We start from the raw sequence: 11200 nt of genomic DNA on the forward strand, positions 1-11200 counted from the left end.
AATGAAAAGAAAACTTTTACTAGTAGCGCACTATATAATTTGATTCAGACTTTATTTATATACAATAAATAATCATTATATTTTGAAAACAATTCTTTGGTAGTTGAAAAAGTATTCTTTGTAAAACTTTAAAAAAATTTTCATCTTCACTTTTGCTACTTCTACTATTTAAAACTTTACTACATTACTATATATATTAAGTACATTAATATGTTAAATTACATTAAATTTATTTTTGTTTATTCTTTTATTTTGATCAAACATTACAACTTTCTATTAAATAATTTGTTACAAAATATTTTAATTTTGAAGGAAATTTAAAATAGATTTAATGGAATTTAGTTTCTCTAAGGAAACCTAATTTCCTGATTTACCACACATTAAATTTTAAATCTTTGTGGTATATTAATTTTGTTCAGTTTAACTAACACAAAAACAATGTAAAAAGTTATAATAACAATTTCTCTGTGGCTTCTGTAATTAAAAAAGATTTTCAATAAAACTGCACTTCGGGGTATTTAATGTAGAATTTCATACTAAAATTCTCTGTAATTGCTTAAATCAAAATAGAGCTCAGTTGCTCTAGAACAGCTCGGAACTCTGGCCCAACTGGTCTATTCACCGAAAAGAAGTGCAAAATGAGAATTCCAAAACAAGTGATATTAAATACTTAAAATAAAAATTAAAAAACACTACAAGTGCAGCAATTAAAGGAAAACATTTAATTTCCACACTCAAACTTTTTTTGTTTTATGTGAAACAAAACTTTGGCATGCAAGTATCAGATGGGAAAATTGCAGTTTTTCTTTTTTTAGAAAAACTAGAAAACTAACACTAAACAATTATTCAGATGAAAAAATTTTAAATCTAAAAATATTATTAATTCAATATAAAATGTGTTATTTGCAAAACTAGGTGTTATGTACAAACTATTCTAATAATTTGCACTTATATTTTGCTTCTTTTCAGTAATTAAATGATAACATAATAATAATAATTAAATTTTATGTTTTATATATTTTTAATTAGATCTAATTAAGTACTTTTTCAACATAATTTTGAGACAATTGTTTACAGATAATACATTAAGACTGAAAAGTTTTCGGAAATTCTCATTTAAAATTCGCGCGCTGTATATTTTTCGATATTTTAAGTTTATGTAGTTTGGCAGCACTGTCCTTAATTACTATGCCAAAAATGAGCTCGATCTGTCAGACAGTTCGTTTACGGCAGCTGTTGAAACCAGTTCACCTCAGTAGTGCGTTGCGAAATGTCTTCGACGGTCGTACGACCGTCCTGGAAGGCTTTGTACCACTCATAAACTTGAGTTTTCGATAAAACTGATTCCCCATAAGCCTTTTGTAGCATTCGCAACGATTCTGCACACGAAATTTCGTTCGAAACACAAAATTTGATGCAAACTCTTTGTTCAATATTTTTTTCCATTGTTTTTTTCGCAACGCCCTACTGAGGTGAACTGGTTTCAACAGCTGCCGTAAACGAACTGTCTGACAGATCGCGCTCATTTTTGGCATAGTAATTAAGGACATTGCTGCCAAACTACATAAACTTAAAATATCGAAAAATATACAGCGCGCGAATTTTAAATGAGAATTTCCGAAAACTTTTCGGTCTTAATGTATATAACATCGATGCCGTATCGGTATTATATCCATTTTAAATATTTAGTAACTTATATGTTTACACTTAAGCTTATCAATACTCTATAACATATATCTGTATGAAATTTAAAAAAAAAAATGTGTTTGTTTCGGACATTCCTGTCCCTGCCGCAGTATTAAGTAGATTTATTCTGCTGGTGATTGCTTGCTCTATGCTAAGTCTCACATTAGCTCCCTCTCTAAGAAAATTGAACTCATCCTCTCAAAAATCTTAGCAGTTGCCTTTACTAGCGGATATCGCAATCATGCCGGGAACTAAAAACTATCAAATTAAAAGCTCTGCTATTAGCCCTACCAAAAAGCTAAAGAACTTGGTAGTAATTTTCACTCTTGAACACAATTTCATTCTACACGTTAGTCGCGTCATTAAGAGCGGCATTTTTTGACTCCTTGAGCTTAAAACTGCTCTGCAACGACACAATCTGTAAAACATACAAATAAAACCACTTTATTTCAAGCAACTTATACTGTCGCTTATACACTACTTATTTCTCATTTGATCCGTTATTTTATCCATTCAAATGGAATGCCTTCGAGCGTTTAAAAAGAGAGCGCTCTAAAATTGCATGAATTACTAACACAGATCCGATAGCAGATATTTTCCAAACTCCGCTAACTGAAGGTCTTTTAATATAGAGCAATCAAATTTTTACCTACTGAAACAAAACCCATCTACTTCTTATTATTCTTAGTGCGAAAATACTTTACCAAGCATCCATCAACGTACTTAACAACAAAGCAATCTAATTTATATCTACTCGAACAAAACCCATCTACTTTTTATTATTCGTAGTACGAAAATACATTACCAAGCATCCATCAACGTACTTAATAATATGAGATATATCTACGATATCGTTCACATTTTTCTAGTAGTACCGCTCATCAATAGTGGTTATACCAACCTTAGCAACCAGAGTTTACTATTAGTTCCGCTCTTTCTTCCTCCCCTAACTTTTTTCCATTATTGCCTTAAATTAATTTTTTATCCAAATACTAATCTTTCTGTTCTAAAATGTTGGCGTTTACCTTGATTACTAAATTGGGGTTTCAGTTTTAGACCTTTACAGTCAAATGGCTTAAATTTCTCTATTTTGTATTCTTAAGATGTAGTTTTGGTGGACTCAAATCTCAAATTGTGACTTTCAATGCTTTCTAACTAACGTTAAAAGAATACACTAATCGTAATGTAGTATAAGTTTAAGAATTTAATAATAGAAAACTCTTCTTGAATTTTGAAGGAAAATTTGGACTGCGAATCAATTTATTTTTAACCAAAAGAAAAGTTCCTAATACTGAAGTTAAGTGAAAACACTTCTTAAAGTCACTATTTTTCATAAAATCTTTTTTCCAATCATAAATACTTTCTCCTTATCACACAATTTAATTAAATTTAATATAAACTAAAAATAAACATATATCATATCTTAATCCTTAATCGTTTAACATTTAAGTAATATTTATTAAATAAATATTTAATTATAACACCAATGCGTTAAACCGCAGTTATGTATTAATTACCTATTAAAGTTACTTAAGTAACTTTCAACTGAAAATCTTCGTAATTAAATCCTATAACATCTCATATGAGAACCCCATGCCAATGGGCATACATGCTTTACCTATACACACACACACACATACACATACAACAGCTTTAACAAATATTCATTCTGCAGAAGAAATGATTATGCCTTCATTGCTATTGTTGCTTTATGTTTATTCCTCTATGCCTACGACTATGCCTGTGCTTTAATAGGCATTTACCTGCACATACACACACTCACATACACCTACACTACACTTATTTACAAAACTCATTTTATGTATTTTAATAAAGCAAATACGTGTACACTTTGCTCTGCAACTCAACATTTACATTTGACAAACTCTAATGCAACAAAAAGCGTAGCAAATCATTTTTGATATACGAGTTTATGTGTTAGTTAATGTGAATGTAAATGTACATGTGTGTTTAGTCGTAAAACTCAGAAGCTTAATTAACATCCTGTATTCATGCCTTATAGAACCTTATTGTTTAACTGCTGCACAATGTTTGTCAAACTAATGTCCTTGTTTTGATTTAATTTAATGTTGCTGATATTGCAAATTTCTATGCTTGTAAAGCATCTAATGACGACTATGATGACGTTGAGGGGATGTCAAATTTAGTTAAATTTTTCTGGTAAAATATATGACAGAGAATTTCAATAAAATATTATAAAAATTAAATTCACAAGACATATTATTTAAACTCAATACTTCTATAATATTTTTTGAATAGTAGTAAATTGCAAGAACAAAATTTTTATTATTATTTTTAATCGAATTTTTAACTGACCTCAAGTACTCATTATCAATGGTCTTTCTAGAAGTAGTTATTATATTTAATTATTCATAAATAATTTTTTTGAGACTGCAAGTATTAAAGGCTGAAGTCATGCCCTGCCAAATTTACAGCTCTGAGTCAATATTCATGAACCAACTGACCCAAAGCCAGTTGAGAAATGTTCGAACTTGTAATTTTTTCTTAATTTTCTGTTCAAAATTCATTAATAATTTCACTTCCTATGTTACATTACAACAAAAATTCAATTAAATGAAAATAATAAAATTTTTGTTGTTATAGGTCACTACTGTTTAAAAAACCTCTCCATTAATAAATTTTGTTGTTGCAGTTCTCTATTGTTCGAAACTCTTTCTATTAATAAATATCTGTTCGAAATCTCTACTCTATTCTTCATTGAGAAAATAATACTCAATTTTAGACATGTTCTTCCTATACTTTGCTTAATCAGTACCATTAGCGTATTGTGCTGAATTCAATTCATGTATAAATATTTGTTTTCAGATACCAAAGCTTCTCGAATTTAGTCATGCAGTATTGCTGCGGTTGTTTTAAAGAATTTTCCCTTCAAAAGAATTTCAGTGATGCTTGTAAATCCAAATCCTTTTTATATAAAAGTTAGAAAAAAATATATTTAAAAAAAAATAAATAATAGTAATGCAAACTATTCGCAATTAAAATAAAATATATTGTATATAAGAATCCCTTTCATTTGATTTTAAAATACAAAAACATGTATCGTTCTTTTAGAAGTGGAAGCGGAAAATTTCAGGTTTATTAGAGAATTTAATAACAGAGCTAAATCAAAAACAAATTTTTTTTATTTGTTTTAGTTTATTTTCTATTACTTAAGAATAGATCATGAACAATATTTAAGAGTAAGAGACTAAGTACTTAAATTTTTTGTGGGCTTGAATGGACCGTGCTCAGTAGCACATCTGTCTGTTGAAGTCGGTCACAGATTCTATTTCCAGTGACCTTTTTCCTTCTGCTATAATTCTACTAATTCCAAAATAAAAAATAAAACCTTTTGATATACATTTTAAACTTTTTTCCTTAAAAAAATTAAGGATTGATATTACCATTCAAATATTGACAATTTCAATTCACGACGCGTAGTTTCTTTAAAATTCCGAACTACGAACTTTATCACACAATGCATCCCAGTGGTAAAGGAAATGGTGGCTCTGCGGTCCTCATAAGGAACTCGATAAAACATTATGAAGCAAAACCATATTGCAAGAATGAAATCCAGGCAACAAACATTGTAGTACAAACTAAAGAAGGCGACATGACTTTCTCATCACTCTACAGCCCACCGCGCCACAGTATCACGAAAGATATGTACATATCATTTTTTCAGCTGCTTGGACCTAGGTTCCTAGTAGGCGGAGATTTTAATGCTAAACACTTAAAATGGGGTTCCCGCCTAATATCTCCAAAAGGACGTCAACTCTTCGAAGCAATAATTGTACTCAACCTCCACACAATCTCAACAGGTGAACCCACATATTGGCCAACAGATAGAAGAAAAATACCTGACTTAATTGATTTTGCGGTATCAAAGGGGGTACGTATTGAAACAACTACCTGTAAGTCCAATTTCGACTTGTCATCTGACCACTCGCCAATAATAATCACTCTCAATGACTGCTGTGAAATTATGGAAAAATGTATTCTTCATAATAAAAACACTGACTGGAATAGTTACCGTCAACTAATTTCAATTGGTCTAAATACCGAAGTCAGGTTAAAAACTGAATCTGACGTAACTGAAGCAGTAGAGCATTTCAACTCTTGTGTCCAAATGTCTGCATGGGAATCAACTCCACCAATTTCTAAAAGTGTTAAGCTAGATTATCCATTTAACATTAGATACCTGATTAAAGAAAAGCGTAGGATGAGAAAACATTGGCAACAGTCGAGATTCCCTGCGGATAAAACTCGCTTAAACAAACTGTGTAAACTCGTTAAAGCCCTTCTTTTAAAGTATAACAATAATCGCACGTCGCTATACCTTCAAAACCTAAGTGCTTCATGTGATACAAAATATTCCCTTTGGAAAGCCATAAAAAAGAACAACAGACCGATTGTCTATCAACCACCTATACGCAAAATCGACAACTCATGGGCAAAAAGCGATATTGAAAAAGCAGAAACATTTGCGTTACATTTGGACCAGGTCTTTAAATCAAATGATAACCAAAATATGCCTAATGTCATGAATCAAAGGATTAATTTTCTACAAGAGCCTTATCAATTGGAACTTCCAATTAAAAGATATACTATTAATGAAGTTAGAGATGTAATAACAAAGTTAAAAGTAAAAAAAGCTCCAGGATACGATTTAATCACAGGCATGGCCTTGCAGCAGCTCCAACCAAAAGGATTTGTATTTCTCACTCATCTATTTAACGCTGTGATAATAAGGGGGTTTATTCCGCCACAGTGGAAGATAGCACAAATCTCTATGATACCGAAACCAGGGAAAAGCCCAGAAGACGTCAAATCATATCGGCCAATAAGTCTACTTCCGATCCTGTCAAAAGTTATGGAAATCCTGTTTCTAAAGCGCCTTACTCCGTTTATCCAACAAAACAGACTCATACCTGACCATCAATTCGGCTTTCGCCAAAAACATAGCACAATAGAACAAATTCATAGACTTGTCAGACATATCCATAATGCGATAGATGGTAAAAAATATTGCACTGCGGCATTTATAGATATTTCACAAGCTTTTGATCGAGTATGGCATGAGGGCCTCCTGTTCAAACTAAAACTGTATCTACCTCTAAATTTTTTCATATTTATAAAATCATACCTCTCGGCTAGGCACTTTTTCATTAAGCATGGTAACGAAACTACAGTACTTCATGATATAGAAGCAGGAGTACCTCAAAGTAGCATAATGGGACCAATGCTTTATCTTTTATTTACTGCGGATCTTCCCCTTACCGATGAGAGTGTTATCGGTACATTTGCAGACGACACAGCTATTTTATCAGTTGACAGTGACCCAATCCGTGCTTCCACCAAACTTCAAACCTGCCTTGATAATGTTGCTCTCTGGATGATAAACTGGCGTATATCAAACCGAAATGAATCAAAAATCTTGTCCAGGTAACATTCACTACAAAACGTTCTACGTGCCCGCCGGTCTTAATCTAAACAAATACACTCAATTACCACAAGCTGTTAGAAAAACAAAATACTTGGGCATACATCTGGATAGTAAGCTTAACCTGGAAATCGCACATATTCAAAAAGCGTAAAGCCTTGGGTCTTAAATTACGAAACTTATTTTGGTTCCTCAGCCGAAATTCCAAACTGTCACTCGACAATAAGCTGCTTATATACAAATCTGTACTTAAACCTATATGGAGTTACGGGGCCCAATTATGGGGTACTGCAGCAGACTCAAACCTGGCAATTATACAGCGCTTCCAATCTAAAACACTACGAATGATCACAAACGCACCTTGGTATATAACGAATGAACAGCTACATAAACAATTACATGTTCGAACAATCAAGGAAGAAATAGCAAGTATTTTAAAGAATTACGCTCAACGCTTATATATGCACCCAAACCCTCTGGTTACTCAACTGATGTCCCCTTCCAATACCTTTACAAGGCTGAGAAGAAAAACATCGCGAGACATTTTAAATATGTATATGTAGACAATACACTTTTATTTTAAATATATATGGATATGTCACTGGGCATAGTCCATACGTGCCTTTCTTTTTATATCGTAATAACCATTATTACGATTTAAATTTATATATATTACTTATTGTCATTCATTCCTGACAGATTGTAATAAATAAATGGATTTCAAAAAAAAAAAAAAAAAAAAAAATTGCTTAAACTATTTTATAGTTTAACTTTTTTAAACTAGCAAAATATTTTGTTAATTATCTTTCAAATGAAAAAAATATCAAATTTCTATTATTTACAGAAACAGAACATGGCCTTCTAAAAATTGGACTAAAATTCAAATTCTAGAAAAACTCAAAATTTTGTTATTATAATTGAATACTGTTTAAAACCTTTCTATAAAATTATTTATATATAACCAACGGTTGTTAGGGAATTATTTATACACCAAATATAATTAAGTCAATTTTTTATATAAATGAATATTTTTGCTAATATTGAACTTATTTATTTAAATGCACTTAATATAATTAAATTATATGTATTCTCTTAGTATTAAAAAAGTTTTATAATACAATTCTATATCATAAATTTTGGTTGAATAAAATAATTTATAATTATTGATTTGGACAAATACAAACAGAAAGGATTAATTTCACATGTCATTATTTTAGCCTTTGTTCGCTTAATTACTCTCGTATGATTGGCATGAAATGTTAAATTTAGTAATTAATATTAATAAATACTAATTAGATTTGAATTACAATAGCAAAAATATATTTTTTCAATTTAATACAAAAAAAATGAAATTATTTATTTTATTGTATCAAATCGTTTTTCATAAAATGTAAAAAATTTGTATCTTTGCCCAATATAAAGAGTGAAATCCACAAAATGTGGCATGAAATTTTGAATAGTTTAGCTTAAATTTCTTATCAGGCAATTTAGCCTTTTTGTGCAGATCCAAACAATTGGGTTTCCACATTCTTAATCAAGTAACTGTCATTTTTTAAAATAACTGTCAGAAATGATTGATCAAGTACGTGATACACAGGCTCTTATGTTGACATTCGAATGACAGAATTTTATTTGCAATTTCAATGCATTCGACAGCGGCAACGTTTAGTGACTGACATGAACTCGTACCAACCCGTAATGGCAGTTTGGACTGAACTTTGCGAGTGTGTCTGAGAGGTGCAGGCGAACTTTTAAATGCTTCGATTCGATTGACATTCCCTGATTTGACATATATCATAACAAAACTACTATGATGTACTACATGCGATGTTGTACTAGCACTCGTAACTACGCGCAAATATTTGATTATCGATGACTTTTTTACGTGTACACTCAATTTAAAATATTGTGAGATTTTCAAAAGGCGATTGCAGTATTAATACTCGATTGAGGTTATTCACTAAAACACGAAATATTTTATTTATTTTAAGTGGAAAAAGTTAGATATGTACTACTATACATTCACTTATGTGGCAAACCACATTAGACAAAATGTCATATCTAACGAGAAAGTTTAAATGCTGATAAACAAATAATAATATCTGTATAATTCTTGCATTTGGACATTTAAAGTATAAATTTCTAAATTTAGAATATATGCGATTTTGTTTAAAAATATAGTTAAAGTTTGAGACAGAATCCGTCGAGAGTGAGAGTGGGTGATGTGGTAATAAACTGAGAGGATAGCGTCAAATATTTCGGCATCACGTTGGACAAACGATTCACATGGCTTAGACATGTTCAACTGAAAAGAATTAGTTGTGCAGAAATTCTTCAGCACCTCCAACCGCTATTCAGAAATGAAAATCTCAATGCTAAGAACAGGAAACTGATATATAACCAAATAAGTCGTCCATCACTTCTATATGGGTATGTAGCATTTAGCAAAGCTTCAAACACTACTATTAGCCAGCTCGAAATTGCACAAAGCCAGGCTCTGGGAAGTCTTTTCAATGTTTCATGATACATTAAGACGAATGACACCCTCAGGGACCTCAAAATTGATCCAATCAAAAAATACATAAAGCATAGACCCCTGAAATTATTTGCAAAAACTGACAGTCTCACCAACACCGCGTTAACAAATCTCAGAATTGTTACAGGCTCCTCGGGGAGATATGTAGATTTGAGGTCAATTATTGCTTAGTCTGATGAAGTGATAAACAATAATCCAGTCAATGCGTATAAAGGGTTTTTGAAAATACCTCGACTTAAGAAAGAGTAACAGTGCTCAAGTGCACTGGCTCAAGTAGCTTCAACATAATAATAGTTTTATAACAAAGACAGGGATATTTAGTATAATTAAGTATAAGTAGTATAATTAAGACTTAAATGCACAATTGAACAGAGAAAAACATTGATAAAAAAGTCGTTAATATTAAGAAAAAGCATTAAGAATGTCGTAAGCCTTTAAAAAAGATATAATACCAGACCGATCTGCTTTATTGATCCGAACGGACTTTCCAAACTTTCTAAAGTCTTAAATTGGAAGTATCAAAACAAAGTTGAGAAACATGGGTTTAACAAATTAAAATCTAAAACACTCTCCAAAATAAATTAAATAGAAAGTTTTTATTACAAATTATAGTATAAGTCAAGCAATAGAAGTTAAAGTGTTCTACTGTTAACCACTCAAGTACCTTAAAATAGCAGTCCAACCCCACTTATAATTCTTATTAACACTTTAAGTGCTTCAGGAATGTAAGTTGCAGCTAAACGATGTCGCAAAGTGAAGTAAATAAGTCTAATAATGGTTTCTGGTCACTATAGTGTCACAGCTAGGACACCTTAAACCTGTTGTTGTTCCTTAAAGTAACAGTCCACATGCACTTAAAACTTTCGTTATCCCCACAAATTCTTCACAGGTTATCAGTGAAACTAAGACGAGGCTAGAGTTACAAAATATAATAAACCATGCCTTATATGGATAGGTAAGTACTATGGTGTCATAGGTCATAATTTAGCTAATAACTTGACTAATGAACACTCCTAGTCAAATTAATTTTTGGTGTAAGCTCTACAAAGGAGTTATTTGTTGGGTAACTGACTTTATGAAGTCGAAATAAAAATCTGCAAAACGCTTTTAGAGAGAATCAGACTATAAACTCACCAAATTATTAAATAAGTTGAAGAAGTAAGACCTCAAAGTAAAAAACTAAAATATTATTTATTCTAATTATTGTATATTATGTAAACATATATATATATTTATTATAGTTTGTACATATATATATTTTTATCATTTATATGTAACATATGTTATTTTCCTATGTCAAATGTTTCTATTTATTATATTTTATATATAAATGAATATATAAATATATAAATAACTAAAAAAAATAAATAACTAAATATATAACTTAATAAATAAAATTATAAATAAATATATAAAACATATATTGAATATATTATAGAAAAAAATAATATATTTTTTTTAATCAGTCAAAGTAATAGAACCTCAAAGTAATCAATATAGAAAAATTATTAAAT

This window comes from Teleopsis dalmanni, chromosome 2 (assembly GCF_002237135.1).
Source record: "Teleopsis dalmanni isolate 2A chromosome 2, ASM223713v2, whole genome shotgun sequence".
NCBI lineage: Eukaryota > Metazoa > Arthropoda > Insecta > Diptera > Diopsidae > Teleopsis > Teleopsis dalmanni.